This window comes from Schistocerca serialis, chromosome 11 (genome assembly GCF_023864345.2).
Source record: "Schistocerca serialis cubense isolate TAMUIC-IGC-003099 chromosome 11, iqSchSeri2.2, whole genome shotgun sequence".
NCBI classification, from domain to species: Eukaryota; Metazoa; Arthropoda; class Insecta; order Orthoptera; family Acrididae; genus Schistocerca; species Schistocerca serialis.
Window position 1 is genome coordinate 30745351 of NC_064648.1, and position 18463 is coordinate 30763813.

General features: G+C 47.4%; 1 pseudogene; it reads left to right on the plus strand.

Annotated features, from left to right (window-relative positions):
• Positions 1-13501: 13501 nt before the first annotated feature.
• Positions 13502-13619, plus strand: LOC126427463 (5S ribosomal RNA; annotated as a pseudogene).
• Positions 13620-18463: the final 4844 nt, after the last annotated feature.

The window sequence follows — 18463 nt, forward strand, 5'->3', positions numbered from 1 at the left end:
AATGGCAATGGAGCTGTATCATCCGAATCTCTGTCCCCATGTAAACTAAGATTTGACAATTTATCTGACATCTCCTCAACTCTTTCCGCTAAATCACCTATTTTTTCTTCCTGTTTATTTACGTCTTCCGTAAGTGTCGCGACTCGGGTTTCAGTGTTGACACATTTGGTAGCTAGCTGTTCATATTGTTGTGTTAGGTTATTTAATCTGTCATTTGGTACGGATTCCTCGATTCTCTCAAATATTTCTTCCTTATCCTTTCCATGTTGTAAATTTAACTCTGAAAATTTCTGTACTATCACGCGATGTCTTTCTTCCTGTTCTCTATCCTGTCCCCTTTGTCTGATTTCTACTGCAATTAATCTATTATTGTGAGCATTCAAAATTGGTTGTACTTCTTCTCTGATTTCTTTCTTTAATTCATCTTTCATATTTTTGAAACATGTCCCTATTCGTGAGTCTAACCGTGTTTCCAAAGTTCCCATCTCTGATTTAAATTCAGATCGTAAAGTTCCCATCTCTGTTTTAAATTCAGATCCTAACCGAGTTTCCATTGTTCCTATCCGTGTTTCCATTGTTCCCATATCAGTTTTTAATTCAGATCGTAAAGTTCCCATCTCTGTTTTTAATTCAGATCGAAACTGTGATCCCAAATTTAATATTGCACTCATTAACTGCTCCATTTCTTCTGTCGTTAACCTCGTATTCTGTGAATTTTCTGATTGAGAAAAATTTCGAAATGGTTCCGGACTATTTTCCCGACTTATTACATTGTTTTCCCCGTCATTATCCATCATACTGTTTTCCTCTGTCGGCGAGTTCGCCATGTTAACAATTTCGTCATTCTCACTATTCATCATTTTTGCCTTTTTCATAGATCGCGTAATCATTTACAAAACATAAAAAATTCGTCACAGTCGAAAATTACACACAATGACTCTTCATCTCCAACAATACCATTTACATGAAATGTTTCCCTCAAACACGATTAACAAACAATTGACATAATTGCACTAGATTGTCAAACGCGTAAACAAGACAACAAATCAAATTCTGAGAAAAAATACCATTAGAAGAATGACAATTACCAAATCTACACATGCAAAATAGACTACAGTTACTAACTACAAATTACTACAACAATACTACCGTCTACTATTTTTACAATCAGGAGAATCCAAGGCACGATCCGAAGCAGCGGTCGCCACGTGCATGGGGGCTTAATTAAATATAATGCAAATATTTTTAGTTTTTCGTAGCTGTATGTCCGATTACGCTGTGTCTCGTAAACGGTTGGCCCTGACTAGAATTATTACGCTATCTGACTGCAAAGAACAACAACAAAGAATGAAATGAAAATTTTCATAAACACAATTAATTATTAAGTCCCCAGCAACTATAAAACCTACAGAACCAAAGCACAAATGTAATTGTTCTGTGTGTGGGAGTGTGACTCAACGCACACATCTGGCACGGTTCTTCTTCAACAAGACAAGAAATTTCAAATACCATTTATACTGACGTGATAAAAGAAAATTACAAATACTATAATTGCGTAAGGAAAGCAGAATTAAACTCTAATACCAGAACATATGCCAGATGCTTTGTTGACTGAACCTGTAATGACGCATTATTTAGGATACTGAAATAAAAAGATACGGAGTTTATTACCTCGTTTATATTGATGAAAATCACTCTAATCCTTACAATATATCTCTACCAGAACTCTCCAATATCACATCTCAGCAAGCACTGCCTAATAGCACATCTCAACAAACACTCTCTGCTACAACATCTCAGCACAGACTACGACGAGCTCCCGACAAGCACTGACTACTACGAGCTCTGCCCACGCACTGACTTCTACGAGCTCTCTCCAAGCACTGACTACTACGAGCTCTCTCCAAGCACTGACTACTACGAGCTCTGCCCACGCACTGACTACTACGAGCTCTCTCCAAGCACTGACTACTACGAGCTCTGCCCACGCACTGACTTCTACGAGCTCTCTCCAAGCACTGACTACTACGAGCTCTGCCCACGCACTGACTACTACGAGCTCTCTCCAAGCACTGACTTCTACGAGCTCTGCCCACGCACTGACTACTACGAGCTCTCTCCAAGCACTGACTACTACGAGCTCTGCCCACGCACTGACTACTACGAGCTCTCTCCAAGCACTGACTACTACGAGCTCTCTCCAAGCACTGACTACTACGAGCTCTCACCAAGCACTGACTACTACGAGCTCTCTCCAAGCACTGACTACTACGAGCTCTGCCCACGCACTTACTACTACGAGCTCTCTCCAAGCACTGACTACTACGAGCTCTGCCCACGCACTGACTACTACGAGCTCTCTCCAAGCACTGACTACTACGAGCTCTCACCAAGCACTGACTACTACGAGCTCTCTCCAAGCACTGACTACTACGAGCTCTCTCCAAGCACTGACTACTACGAGCTCTGCCCACGCACTGACTACTACGAGCTCTCTCCAAGCACTGACTTCTACGAGCTCTGCCCACGCACTGACTACTACGAGCTCTCTCCAAGCACTGACTACTACGAGCTCTCACCAAGCACTGACTACTACGAGCTCTCTCCATGCACTGACTACTACGAGCTCTCTCCAAGCACTGACTTCTACGAGCTCTGCCCACGCACTGACTACTACGAGCTCTCTCCAAGCACTGACTACTACGAGCTCTCACCAAGCACTGACTACTACGAGCTCTCTCCAAGCACTGACTACTACGAGCTCTGCCCACGCACTGACTACTACGAGCTCTCTCCAAGCACTGACTACTACGAGCTCTCTCCAAGCACTGACTACTACGAGCTCTGCCCACGCACTGACTACTACGAGCTCTCTCCAAGCACTGACTTCTACGAGCTCTGCCCACGCACTGACTACTACGAGCTCTCTCCAAGCACTGACTACTACGAGCTCTCACCAAGCACTGACTACTACGAGCTCTCTCCAAGCACTGACTTCTACGAGCTCTGCCCACGCACTGACTACTACGAGCTCTCTCCAAGCACTGACTACTACGAGCTCTCACCAAGCACTGACTACTACGAGCTCTCTCCAAGCACTGACTACTACGAGCTCTCTCCAAGCACTGACTACTACGAGCTCTGCCCACGCACTGACTACTACGAGCTCTCTCCAAGCACTGACTACTACGAGCTCTGCCCACGCACTGACTTCTACGAGCTCTCTCCAAGCACTGACTACTACGAGCTCTGCCCACGCACTGACTACTACGAGCTCTCTCCAAGCACTGACTACTACGAGCTCTGCCCACGCACTGACTTCTACGAGCTCTCTCCAAGCACTGACTACTACGAGCTCTGCCCACGCACTGACTACTACGAGCTCTCTCCAAGCACTGACTTCTACGAGCTCTGCCCACGCACTGACTACTACGAGCTCTCTCCAAGCACTGACTACTACGAGCTCTCACCAAGCACTGACTACTACGAGCTCTCTCCATGCACTGACTACTACGAGCTCTCTCCAAGCACTGACTTCTACGAGCTCTGCCCACGCACTGACTACTACGAGCTCTCTCCAAGCACTGACTACTACGAGCTCTGCCCACGCACTGACTACTACGAGCTCTCTCCAAGCACTGACTACTACGAGCTCTCACCAAGCACTGACTACTACGAGCTCTCTCCAAGCACTGACTTCTACGAGCTCTGCCCACGCACTGACTACTACGAGCTCTCTCCAAGCACTGACTACTACGAGCTCTCACCAAGCACTGACTACTACGAGCTCTCTCCAAGCACTGACTACTACGAGCTCTCTCCAAGCACTGACTACTACGAGCTCTGCCCACGCACTGACTACTACGAGCTCTCTCCAAGCACTGACTACTACGAGCTCTGCCCACGCACTGACTTCTACGAGCTCTGCCCACGCACTGACTACTACGAGCTCTCTCCAAGCACTGACTACTACGAGCTCTCTCCATGCACTGACTACTACGAGCTCTGCCCACGCACTGACTACTACGAGCTCTCTCCAAGCACTGACTACTACGAGCTCTGCCCACGCACTGACTACTACGAGCTCTCTCCAAGCACTGACTACTACGAGCTCTCACCAAGCACTGACTACTACGAGCTCTCTCCAAGCACTGACTACTACGAGCTCTGCCCACGCACTGACTACTACGAGCTCTCTCCAAGCACTGACTACTACGAGCTCTCTCCAAGCACTGACTACTACGAGCTCTGCCCACGCACTGACTACTACGAGCTCTCTCCAAGCACTGACTTCTACGAGCTCTGCCCACGCACTGACTACTACGAGCTCTCTCCAAGCACTGACTACTACGAGCTCTCACCAAGCACTGACTACTACGAGCTCTCTCCATGCACTGACTACTACGAGCTCTCTCCAAGCACTGACTTCTACGAGCTCTGCCCACGCACTGACTACTACGAGCTCTCTCCAAGCACTGACTACTACGAGCTCTCACCAAGCACTGACTACTACGAGCTCTCTCCAAGCACTGACTTCTACGAGCTCTGCCCACGCACTGACTACTACGAGCTCTCTCCAAGCACTGACTACTACGAGCTCTCACCAAGCACTGACTACTACGAGCTCTCTCCAAGCACTGACTACTACGAGCTCTCTCCAAGCACTGACTACTACGAGCTCTGCCCACGCACTGACTACTACGAGCTCTCTCCAAGCACTGACTACTACGAGCTCTGCCCACGCACTGACTTCTACGAGCTCTCTCCAAGCACTGACTACTACGAGCTCTGCCCACGCACTGACTACTACGAGCTCTCTCCAAGCACTGACTACTACGAGCTCTGCCCACGCACTGACTTCTACGAGCTCTCTCCAAGCACTGACTACTACGAGCTCTGCCCACGCACTGACTACTACGAGCTCTCTCCAAGCACTGACTTCTACGAGCTCTGCCCACGCACTGACTACTACGAGCTCTCTCCAAGCACTGACTACTACGAGCTCTCACCAAGCACTGACTACTACGAGCTCTCTCCATGCACTGACTACTACGAGCTCTCTCCAAGCACTGACTTCTACGAGCTCTGCCCACGCACTGACTACTACGAGCTCTCTCCAAGCACTGACTACTACGAGCTCTGCCCACGCACTGACTACTACGAGCTCTCTCCAAGCACTGACTACTACGAGCTCTCTCCAAGCACTGACTACTACGAGCTCTCACCAAGCACTGACTACTACGAGCTCTCTCCAAGCACTGACTACTACGAGCTCTGCCCACGCACTGACTACTACGAGCTCTCTCCAAGCACTGACTACTACGAGCTCTGCCCACGCACTGACTTCTACGAGCTCTGCCCACGCACTGACTACTACGAGCTCTCTCCAAGCACTGACTACTACGAGCTCTGCCCACGCACTGACTACTACGAGCTCTCTCCAAGCACTGACTACTACGAGCTCTGCCCACGCACTGACTTCTACGAGCTCTCTCCAAGCACTGACTACTACGAGCTCTGCCCACGCACTGACTACTACGAGCTCTCTCCATGCACTGACTACTACGAGCTCTCTCCAAGCACTGACTTCTACGAGCTCTGCCCACGCACTGACTACTACGAGCTCTCACCAAGCACTGACTACTACGAGCTCTCTCCAAGCACTGACTACTACGAGCTCTGCCCACGCACTGACTACTACGAGCTCTCTCCAAGCACTGACTACTACGAGCTCTCACCAAGCACTGACTACTACGAGCTCTCTCCAAGCACTGACTACTACGAGCTCTCTCCAAGCACTGACTACTACGAGCTCTGCCCACGCACTGACTACTACGAGCTCTCTCCAAGCACTGACTTCTACGAGCTCTGCCCACGCACTGACTACTACGAGCTCTCTCCAAGCACTGACTACTACGAGCTCTCACCAAGCACTGACTACTACGAGCTCTCTCCATGCACTGACTACTACGAGCTCTCTCCAAGCACTGACTTCTACGAGCTCTGCCCACGCACTGACTACTACGAGCTCTCTCCAAGCACTCACTTCTACGAGCTCTCTCCAAGCACTGACTACTACGAGTTCTTAACAGGCACTCAGTACTACGAGCTCTCGACAAGCACTGTGGAGGCGGCTTAATAATACTCTTTGGCGCAATCTCTGGCGCAGTGGCTCAGTGTAGCCACCTTTCACCATGCAGAACTTGCACTCGTGAAAGAAAGGATTTTGCCAGGAACTTTCATTGAGCGAACACTCCGCTGCAGAGTGAAAATCTCATTCTGGAAACATCCCCCAGGCTGTGGCTAAGCCATGTCTCCGCAATATCCTTCCTTTCAGGAGTGCTAGTTCTGCAAGGTTCGCAGGAGGGCTTCTGTAAAGTTTGGAAGGTAGGAGACGAGGTACTGGTGGAATTAAACCTATGAGGACGGGGTGTGAGTCGTGCTTCGGTAGCTCAGTTGGGGTCGCAGGTTCGAATCCTGCCTCGGGCATGGATGTGTGTGATGTCCTTAGGTTACTTAGGTTTAAGTAGTTCTAAGTTCTAGGGGACTGATGACCACAGATGTTAAGTCCCATATTGCTCAGAGCCATTTGAACCATTTTGTAAAGAAGTGCGCAACGAATCAACGGCGGCACGCGATTCATTTGGCAGACACTCCACTATGTTTAGGCTGCGCAACAGTGGACACTGATGAACATCGTTTAACATGTAGTGGGACGGCTCCAGTGTGGCACTTGGCACAACAGATATTGGCGTTCCTGTTACGCTCCGCCCCTCACACAATTTCATCAGACACGCTTTTTTTCCCCCAAGAATATTATTTCCCGGTCCAAAAAACCAATGCAGTGACATGGGTGCGGGGAATGGTGGTGGGCTACGTGTGTAATGAATCGGAAAAGGACAAAATTGATTTTTGGCATTTTCTCCTGGATGGACACACGAAGCTGCAACAGCATAAGAAATATAGACAAGACTTCGCTAATTACTTGCGACTTACATTTACCGACCCGCCGGCCAGATGGGGTGTGACGGGTGAGAGATGAGATAGACGAAGAAGCCGAGATAGACATCGATCATACTTACGGACCCTTAGTTCATTTCGAGAAGACGACCCAGTCTTACACCAACGTCTGGAGAACGAGTCGATAGATGGCTCTCTTGCTCTATCGAACGTCGGGTCGTGAGCAGGTGTCGCCCCCGACACGAATTTCATTTCATTGCTACAGGAGCATGTTTCTTTTGTATTTGTACTATCCGCAATGTCTTCATGTCTTTCATTTGGGAATTTTCAGTTTTATTCATTTCATTAATTAATTAATTTTCTAAGTAGCCACTATTTGTCAAAATATGGACTTTGTAGACACTATTTATGCGATAGTACAACAACATGTATGTCAGCAAAGGTGGTAAGCCTGACATTGGATTAAAAAAAAAAAAAAAAAAAAAAAAAAAAAAAAAAAAAAAAAAAGATGGATAGAGAAAAAAAAAAAGTTGGTAGAGCATTTGACCGCGAAAGGCAAAGGTCCCGAGTTCGAGTCTTGGTCCGGCACACAGTTTTAATCTGCCAGGAAGTTTCATATCAGCGCCCACTTCGCCACAGAGTGAAAATCTCATTCTGAAATCGTAATATTGGCATATAAAAGTGCGCCAAGATACATTTTGTCCGATTTTACGATTGCAGTATAATCTCAAAAACACATTTACAACGTAAGAGAGGCGAAAATCATACATGTAGAACTCACCAAAAATATTCGTGTGCACAAATACTCTTCAAAATGAGACTAGGATCTTGAAATGCCTTGTGCCAAGCATGAAAAAATAAATAACTGATGATGTTTTACATTATTTAAATCATAAAGTCACGAAGTCCATGCACGAGACAGTGATCGTATTTGGCACTTTGTTAGTAATATTCGTCTTGAGTGCACTACGTAATGCAATTCATAATATTACCGGTTTCGGTTTTCTGTACCGAAAGCTGGCTTGCGGAATGCAGCTGTAGATGTAGATGCAGATCAAGTGTGCCCCTGGACTACCCCCGTGTTTGTGCTGGTGGCGAGGAGTACACACGGTGCGCCTGGGTAAACACGAGGAGAGCGAGGTGTGTAGGGGCAGGGGCGAGCATTTAAGTGGGACCAGCAGCTGATGGAGGTTAGCTTGATTTCCTGCCCCGGAGCTGGAAGCTGGAGGAGATGCTGCGGCGTGGGAGACTGGAGTTTGGTGGGGTGGGGTGGGGTGGTAGGGGGGAAGATGGGACGCCTCAGACGGACGGCAGATGTTTGACAGGGCTCGGGCGGGCCGCGTGGGAAATTGTCTGCCGGTCTCTGGGGAGCTGTTTGTAGGTCTGCTCACTGCTCAGCGCCAGCGGCGGCCGGCAGTCGTGTGCCGGGACGCGGCGTACCCAGCGATGGGCATCAGCGGTATCCTAACAAAATACCGTACTCGCGAAAGAATCGAGAGGAAAATATCGACACCGTCAAGCATCGATGCATCGAGGAAATCTTCTCGCGTCTTCAGCCGAGTTGTGGCGTCAAGTTGTCGCAACGTGTCGTCGAGTTTCCTACTGGCCATCTTCAGGCGAAAACTCGTCGAATCGTTTGCGGCAACAGGACGCTACGACTCGCCTGATAAGCCAAGAAGGATTCTTGAATGTAATTCCCCGAGAAAGCCTACAACATTCTCACACAGCACACCTTCATGGGGAGGATAGCTAGCGCAGCTTCGAGAACCTGAAGATGACGAGTATGGAATTCGTCGAAACGTCAACTCGGCGACATGACTCGGCGGATGCTCCGAGACGATTTTATCAGCGAAATTTGTCGAAAAAGCCGCAGTTCCTTATGTACCCATTCTTATCTTTGATAAAAGATTGATGTATACACACTGCACTGGCTCCAGTATCTCTAGCTCCGCTTTTAAAGTGTATCTGTAACAGAGAAGAGAGAGAGAGGGAGAGATAGTCCACTTGCGCAAGTTTTAAATGGAATCATGACAGTAACCCCTTCACCTCCTATTCTTTCAAGAATCAAGTCCTATGTATAAAACAGCTTCACACCTTCGATTAATTCACGGCGAATTAATGTGTTAAATATGTCATGTCAAGCTTGAAGAACCTTTACGTATGAGGCGCAAAATCCTAATTATGTGTGTTTTATTACTTTCGATTTACTCACTCCTAATACAAGCTCGCTAATTTGCACTCCGATTTAAGGAAAACTAGTTTTCCGCCAATCTCAATGTTTATGACGTCATATTCTCTGAAGAATGTGTCGCATAATAGTTTAATTTTGCAGAAACATTCAGTGGAAAACGTGGATACTGTCTGCCAACCAATTTAGTAGTAAAAAAGTGATATATTGAAACGTCCAGACTTGTACTGAATTTTGACTGCATGAACACCGAAAATGTGTAAAATGATAAAATTTTCTCCTCTTGTTATTTTACGGCCGTGTGAATGAGAAGTCGTTTCGAAAAATTATGAATTTATGAGCAAAGTTTACTGAAAGTGCTGGAACCGACTGAATCATGCGGTGAAAATTTTGGGTATACATTACTGACTATTAAAATTGCCACAGCAAAGAAAAAAAACGGGTATTCATTGGACAAATATATTGTACTAGAACTGACATGTGATCACATTTTCACGCAATTTGGGTGCATAGATCCTGAGAAATCAGCACCCAGAACAACCACCTCTGGCCGTAATAACGGCCTTCATACGCCTGGGCATTCAGTCAAACAGAGCTTGGATGGCGTGTACAGGTACAGCTTCAACACGATACCACAGTTCATCAAGAGTAGTGACTGCCGTATTGTGACGAGCCAGTTGCTCGGCCACCATTGACTAGACGTTTTCAATTGGTGAAAGATCTGGAGAATGTGCTGGCCAGGGCAGCAGTCGAACATTTTCTGTATCCAGAAAGGCCCGTACAGGACCTGCAACATGCGGTCGTGCATTATCCTGCTGAAATGTAGGGTTTCGCAGGGATCGAATGAAGGGGAGGAGCCACGGGTCGTAACACATTTGAAATGTCAACTGTTCAAAGTGCCGTCAATGCGAACAAGAGGTGACCGAGACGTGTAAACAGTGGCACCCCATACCGTCACGCCAGGTGATACACCAGTATGGCGATGGCGAATACACGCTTCCAGCGTGCGTTCACCGCTATGTCGCCAAACACGGATGCGAGCATCATGATACTTTAAACAGAACCTGGATTCATCCGAAAAAATGACGTTTTGCCATTCGTGCACCCAGGTTCGTCGTTGAGTACACCATCGCAGGCGCTCCTGTCTGTGATGCAGCGTCAAGGGTAACCGCAGCCGTGGTCTCCGAGTTGATAGTCCATGCTGCTGCAAACGTCGTCGAACTGTTCTTGCAGATGGTTGTTGTCTTGCAAACGTCCCCATCTGTTGACTCAGGGATCGAGACGTTCCTGCACGATCCGTTACAGCCATGCGGATAAGACGGCTGCCATCTCGACTGCTAGTGACACGAGGCCGTAGGGATCCAGCACGGCGTTCCGTATTACCCTCCTGGACCCACCGATTCCATATTCTGCTAGCAGTCATTGGATCTCGACCAACGCGAGCAGCAATGCCGCGATACGATGAACCGCAATCGCGATAGGCTACAATCCGACCTTTATCAAAGTCGGAAACGTGATGGCACGCATTTCTTCTCCTTACACGAGGCAACGCCGGTCAACTGCTGTTTGTGTATGAGAAATCGGTTGGAAACGTTCCTCTTGTCAGCACGTTGTAGGTGTCGCCACCGGCGCCAACCTGTGTGAATGCTCTGAAAAGCTAATCATTTGCGTATCACAGATCCTTCTTCCTGTCGGTTAATTTCGCGTCTGTAGGATGTTATCTTCGTGGTGTAGCTATTTTAATGGCCAGTAGTGTATACAGAAAAGGAACGAGTCGGTTAAATAATTAATGCAGCACATTTTTTTCCCTCGGCCATTTTCGGTTGAAATATGCGGAATTTGTTGCGGAACATCGTCGAATTTTCCCACTTAAGCTCCTATAAGTTCACGAATTACTATAGTTGGTGTGTGTAACGGAGCTGCGTTCCCAGCAGAGAGCTGAGTTCCTTCCTGCGGAAAACCAGAGTACCACAGACATATTCATGGGCGGTTGCGCAACGTGTACCCGGTGGTCAACAAAAGCGCGCTGAGTCGTCGTGCGAGGCGTCTGTCACATCGCAACAGAACTGCCCGACCTCCCGCGCTCCGGCCGGCCGCACACAGCTGTGACTCCTGCAGTGTCGAGCGTGCGGACACTCGCATTCGAGGTGACCGACGAATCACAATCAAATACCAAAAAGTACTTTAGTGGGTACTAGGAGGGCTTGCGGCCGAAGCCCCAGGGGTATGCACTGAATATACACCACAGTGGTTACACCTAGGATTTCGTATGGGGCCGTAGTGCGGTGGAAGAAGGTAGAACAGTGGGTTGCTACTAAAGAGCTTGCTAAGGTGCAGAGATTGGCCTGCTTAGCCATAACGGGCGGAATTAGCAGCACACCAACCACTGGAATGGAACCGATGCTGGATATGCCTCCACTTCACCTTTGGGTTAAGATTGAGGCAGCAGCTGCGGCACACAGAATCCAGAATCACACACTAACGTAGTGAGTGAAGTAAATATAGGTAAGGCTGGGAAAATGCCTGCCGACTATATAATAACTCCCAACTGCTTCGACAAGCCTTACAACATAATAATTGGAATTAGGGAGCAGTGGGAGAAAACAGTTCTACACCGTATGGGGGACATCGTTTGGTTCACCGATGGGTCGAAATCAGACCAAGGCGTTGGGGCAGGGGTGTACGGGGTTCAGCCAAGATTGTAGAGAATCATCTATCTAGGGAAACTGGCCTCTGTATTCCAAGCCGAAATTACTGCAACCAGGGCATGTGTGGAGGAGAGTGTGAGCAGGTGCTACAATGGCCGTAGAACCTACATCTATTCAGACAGCCAGGCAGCCCTGAAATCATTAGCAGCTCCTGCAACGAGATGTGAGATTGTTGCAAATTGCCACAGGGCTCTGGTGGAGCTAGGGGAAAGCAATATGGTGTACCTAGTGTGGGTCCCTGGCCACTCAGGAATCTGTGGCAACGAACAAGCCGATAGATTGCTTAGGATGGGGCCAAAAACTCCATTTATTGGACCGGAACCTGTCCTGACAATCACCAAGGCTATGATCAAATTAGAACTACGGAACTGGCTTGGGAAACAGAACGTAGGATATTGGACCAAGGTCCATAAACAAAAACATGGTAAGGTAATGATGCCCAACCCATGTTTTAAAAGAAGCTGTTTAATCCTGTGTCTGAACAGGAAAGAGATCAAACTCATGACTGGACTGATGACCGGCCATAGGAACTTCAAAAAACACCCACACACAATGGGTATAACGGAAGAGAACCCTAAATGTAGCATCTGTGATGAGGGTGAAGAAACTGCACCACACCTAATCTTCGGATGCATGGCATTGGAGAATGAAAGATATAGAATCTTCGGGACAACTAGACCTGAAGAAATTGTGTCTAACAAAAAACTGGTAGAGGGACTCCTTGCACTATTTAAGTGCACTGGTTGGCTTTACTAGATGTACAGGGAGCGATACCGCACAATAAACCTAGTTTCGGTGCGGGCAGTGGCGGGTCAGACCTAAACTGTTTTATCTCTCCTGTTAAAATCAATCAATCATTCAAATAGCTCGCTGCCCGACTGGCAACGCGAGGATCATACACGTCTGCGCACCAGAGAAGGACTCACAAAACTTACTGGACTTTTCCCCCTCATTCACCCTACTGCCCCATCTCGCACCTTCCGACTTCCGTTTCCTTGTGTACACAGGCCATCCCGGTAAAGTGGCGTAAGGCCGTCGCGTTTAACGGAGGTGATGTTAAAAAACAGGATTTTGCAGCCCAAAGAGTCTAGAAAAGTATGGTCAATGGAAAATGCAGCATAAAACTAACCTGCTTTCAGAAAAAAAGCTTTCCCATTAGTTATTGATACGATACGATACGATACTTCATATTGATATGAGTAAAGGTCTTTTTGTGTGTTACCGCTCCTCTGACCCGTTTTATTGGCATTTATTGCTCCGGCTAAAAGTTTTCACGTTAATATTATAATCTCCGACATTTTACAAAACTGTGTGCCGTAGCCAACAGCGTACCGTAACGTGACAGAATATGGAAATGAAAACCTCTCTTTCGGGCATACACTACTCTTTGAAGACATGTCTCTGACTATAAATGATCCATTTGGTGTTGATGACGATAATGCTTTTGAGGATTTATGCGTTAATCGCCGTCATGCGACCTGATCATTTAGAAAGCCTTTTCGCATGAGTCACCTGAGTATAAAAGACAGGTGTGGCAAGACACTGCCCTACTATACCCTGTGCACCCGCTACTACCAACGTCTGTGTATGCGCATTTCATTGTTGAGGAAATGCCTAGTCTTAAAGAAAATGTGTGACTTGCGGAGGCAACGGCCTTGCCGCAGGGGATACACCGGTTCCCGTGAGATCACCGAAGTTAAGCGCTGTCGGGCGTGGCTGGCACTTGGATGGGTGACCATCCAGGGCGCCATGCGCTGTTGCCATTTTTCGGGGTTCACTCAGCCCCGTGAAGCCAACTGAGGAGCTACTCGACCGAATAGTAGCGGCTTCGGTCAAGAATACCATCATAACGACCGGGAGACCGGTGTGCTGATCCCACGGCCCTCCTATCCGCATCCTCCAGTGAGGATGACATGGCGGTCGGATGGTCCCGGTAGGCCACTCGTGGCTTGAAGACGGATTGCTTTTTTTTTTTTAAAAAAAAAAAAAAATTTGCGAAGGTGTGCTCCTTACCGTACTCTCATTCAGGCACTTCCCATTGCTGTTGTGCAGAAGGAAGTACCCGCAGTGTACTATTCCGTGCGTCCCTAGATCATTCTGGCTTCATTCTGTTAAACAGTACAGTAGCGATGTATTTGTGGTCGTGCTGTTAATGCACTTACTGCCGGACCCCTCCCCAATTGAGAACGTTTGGAGTTTTGCGGACAGGGCAGTCCAGTCGGCTCGGGATTGTCACGATCTAACGCATCACTTGGACAAAATTTGGTGATGTCGCTCAGGAGGATAGCAGGGAGGACAGAGTTTGAAATACATCCAACAAACCGTCGAAAACGTAAATTTGTTTCAGGAACAAAATGGACAATTCCCACAGGTGAGACAGCTAATAACACAGTAAATTCCGTTCAACATATTTGTCGATGCTAGTACGTGTGGTAAACTTACAAGAAACTGTGCCATCCATTGATTAAATAACGCTTTCACTCCAGGTACGGAAGAAAACACCTTAGTGTTGTTTGACTCTTCGATTGAGCAAGCGGATGGAGCTAGATTTTAAGATCCTGAAATTCGGAAATCCTTAAATGGAAAACGTATTCGCACACAAATAATCCGCACACGAACGAGTAAATACATACAGTCTTTAGACGTCTACTTTTGCAGGCAATATACGACACTGAAGGCTGCACTTGAAATAAATTTATTACGGAGGCATCGCAAGTTACATTATATGACGAAGTACTAATAATGAAACTCCACTTAAAACTTTTTTCAACAGACGTCTTCGCCACTTTTCAAGGACGTGGTCGTTTACAACTAGCAGATCTATAGATATGTGACAGAGGAAACTGTAACGAATTCCCACAGTATTTTAAAATCAATGTTACAAGTAAAAATGGCGATAGTGGTATTAAATATTGTGAAGACAACGCGGTTATTAATTGTTTGTACCGTTCTCAAAAGTCCTGCCCGGAACATTTTGTAAGAAGACCTCATTATCACATACTAGCACTGTCGTACGATGCGGCAAAAGACACCAGGACAGAAACGCCAGTGTACAATAGGCAAGTGCAAGTCCGTATTTGTAAGAACGTTATTTGCCACACTGGTTGTGAATAAATGTAATCAGGGTCTTCGGAAATTGCCGTTACATGCTTCTGTTGCTTCTGGAAAATGGAAATGAGCGTTTGGCGTCGTTTCCCGGGAGGCTCCTTGAGGGGCAGGTCCGGCCGCCGTGGTGCAGGTCTTATTAAATTGGACGCCATATTGGGCGACCTGCGCGCCAGATGGGGATGAAGTGATGATGAAGACAACACGCCACCCAGTTCCTGAGCGGAGAAAATCCCCGACCCAGCCGGGAACCGAACCCGGGACCGTAGGACGGAAATCCGTCACGTTGATTTAGTTTTCATTTCTTCGATTTTGATCGTTGTGTTTGGTCGTTGCGGACGTCACATGACATCCGGTCAAGTTCGTGTGCTGATCCTTCCACTCAGTTTTTTTTTTTTTTTTTTTTTTTATCACAGAGGCCAACCGGCTCTCTGACCGATAAGGTCTTGATAAGGTGACGGTGACGCGACCACTTTTACAAGTTGTTGATTAGGCGTGACCAGGACATCACTGCTTTTACTATTCCACTCATTGATCGCCAGAGAAATTACTCGAGTAATCGTGACGGGTTCTCTTGAACGTGATGCAGTAGGTGGCCTCTTCCAGTTTGCGGCTCCTTGGAGCACCAGAGTCAGCCTGCTGACGGTGAAGGCACCCTTTCCAGAAGCCGATGCGTTATTCTGGCGAAAAGGGTATGCCATGGAGTCGGACGTTGTGGAGGACGATAAAGGCGACGAGCATGTCTTCAATTACAGTGAGCTCCTGCATTCAGAAGGAGGATCGTGTCGGTGTATTCCGCAAACCTGTACTCAACCACGTTGTTCTAACACTTGCAGACACGTAAAGGAGGCTCGAACCAGGTTCAAAATTGGGGCTCTGAGCACAATGGGACTTAACACCTGAGGTCATCAGTCCACTAGAACTTACAACTACTTAAACCTAACTAACCTAAGGACATCACACACATCCACGCCCGAGGCAGGATTCGAACCTGTGACCGTAGCAGCAGCTCGGTTCCAGACTAAAGCGCCTAGAACCGCTCGGCCATGGCGGCCGGCTCGAACCAAGCCAAACGTCAGATGAAATTAGATGATCCTATTAGCTGATCACCCCCCTCCCCCCTCGCCATCGCTAACCTGTTGCATACCTCCATAGCAAACATGCTTTCACCAGACATGACTTTCTGTTCAAAATATTATCTATGTGCCCACGTGCTAGCTGCAAAGCTGAGTACTGATTCGAAGAGCGCACAGTGGTCTGTACGTATGACTGGTAGAGGTAGTCTGTACTGTTTTAAATTTAGCCTCACCAGTTTGTGTAGTATTTTTCCTGCTTTGTCTGTTGTTAGCCTTATTTGTTCGTGCAAATTCAATTTTTCATCTACGTATACCCCAAGATAGCGCGTAATGCGTGCTCGATGTTTGTGTCCCCATTTTTAACCGAAGGATTCCTTTGGAGTGATCCTTTCAGTAAAGTGTATGTTGTTTTGTTTTCGGCTATCCTGAGTTTGTTGTTGTGACACCACTGAGAAATTGTTTGTAGTAATCCACTGGCTTTCTCTTCTAACTGGTATCTGTTGTTTGCAGTGACTACAACTAATAGGTCATCTGCGTAGGTGACAATTCTGTCTGACCTGTCATCCCCATCCAGAAGTTGTAGGAGGGGTTCGATTGTTATGTCCCAGAAGATGGGGCCGCAGATCGACCCTTGAGGAGAGCCTTCGGTAATTCTTTTAATTACTTTCCGGCCGTCCATCTGCCATTCGACTACTCGGTCTTTACAGTAGTCTAGAAATCTGTTGTACCGTGATTGCGGTAGCTCCAGATGTCTTAGCCTCTGAAACAGTGCTGGCCACCACAGATTATCAAATGCTCCGGCAATGTCAATCATTATTGCCATGGCGTATTTCTGTTTTGTGGTGCAGACATACAACAGATCTCTGACGGAGCCTTCTGTACGCCGTTTGCCTCGATGCAACACGTCCTGTGGATGCTGCGGCGTCGGATGCCAGTTTCTGTGCAGTACCGAGGCGGTACCGCCGTGCCCTTACGGCCAAACAACGCCCCCCCCCCCCCTTCCTGATGTCACACATGGTCGGCACAGCCCTGGTCTTCGAGATACACTACTCTATAAACTGTCGCCACATCCAAGAAACGACATTACGCCACCGGGCCACATCTGTTTGTGACTCTCCGTCTTCCATTCTTCCTGTGGCTCTCCACAGCAGAGACAGTCTGGTAGACGTGTTCCCTGTGCCAAACTGCACCGTCTGTGAGTGTGTACACAGCGGCTGTGGATGTGGGGTTACCCGGCGACCACTGCCTCGTTTGGCAGGTGCCGTGACGTCATCGCTGGCGTGGTTGTCCGTTGACTGGAATGCCACCTTCCGTGCAGAACACGACAGTACGGACGTCTGTTGACAGTTGATTACGAGGTGCGACAATAAAGCAATGAGACCGATATGAAAAAAAAAATGTTGCTTGCCGTTTTAGTCAAGTTTAGTGTTGTCTCCTTCAAAGTAGTTCCCTTCTGATTGCACACACTTTTTCCAGCGCTTCTGATGGTAACATTTCTGGAACTCCTGTAATATCCTCCAAGACCCACGTCACAGCTTTTTGGACATCTTGGGTTGTTTGAAAATGGTGTCCCTTGACCGCCGTTTTGACTCTCGGAAATAGAAAGTTGGACGGAGCGATATCTGGTGAATAAGGTGGCTGTGGTAGTACTGAAATTTGTTTTGAGGTTGAAAATTGCTGTACTGACAGAGCAGTATCGGATGGCGCATTATCGTGACGCAGAATCCAATTATCAGCAATGTTGGCGCGGACACGAAGAACTGTTTTACAAGTCTTTCTAAAATTTCTTTCTAGTAATATCGGTTAACTATTTGTCCAGGTGGCACCCACTCTTTATGAACAATTCCCTTGGAATCAAAGAAGTACACAAGCGTGCATTTCGCTTTTGACTTTGACATGCGAGCTTTTCTTGGTCTGGGTGATCCCTTTGAACACTATTGCGAACTTTGGCGTTTTGTCGCTGGATCGTACTGAAAAAAAACCAACTTTCTCACCAGTGATAACACGGCTTAACAATTCTGGGTTGATTTCCATTTGCCTGGCTGCCACATTTTTCCGTGTTTCTCGCTGTTGTGGTGTGAGATTTTTGGGGACCATTTTTGCACAAATCTTTCTCATACCAACATCTTCAGTTATTATTAGATGAACCGTTTCTCGATTGATGTTCAGTTCTTCTGCAGTCATTTTCATGGATAATCTTCGATGAGATCGTACGAGTTGACGCACCCTGGCCAAATCAAATGGTTCAAATGGCTCTGAGCACTGTGAGACTTAACTGCTGTGGTCATCAGTCCCCTAGAACTTAGAACTACTTAAATCTAACTAACCTAAGGACATCACACACATCCATGCCAGAGGCAGGATACGAACCTGCGACCGTAACGGTCGCGCGGTTCCAGACTGAAGCGCGTAGAACTCCTTGGCCA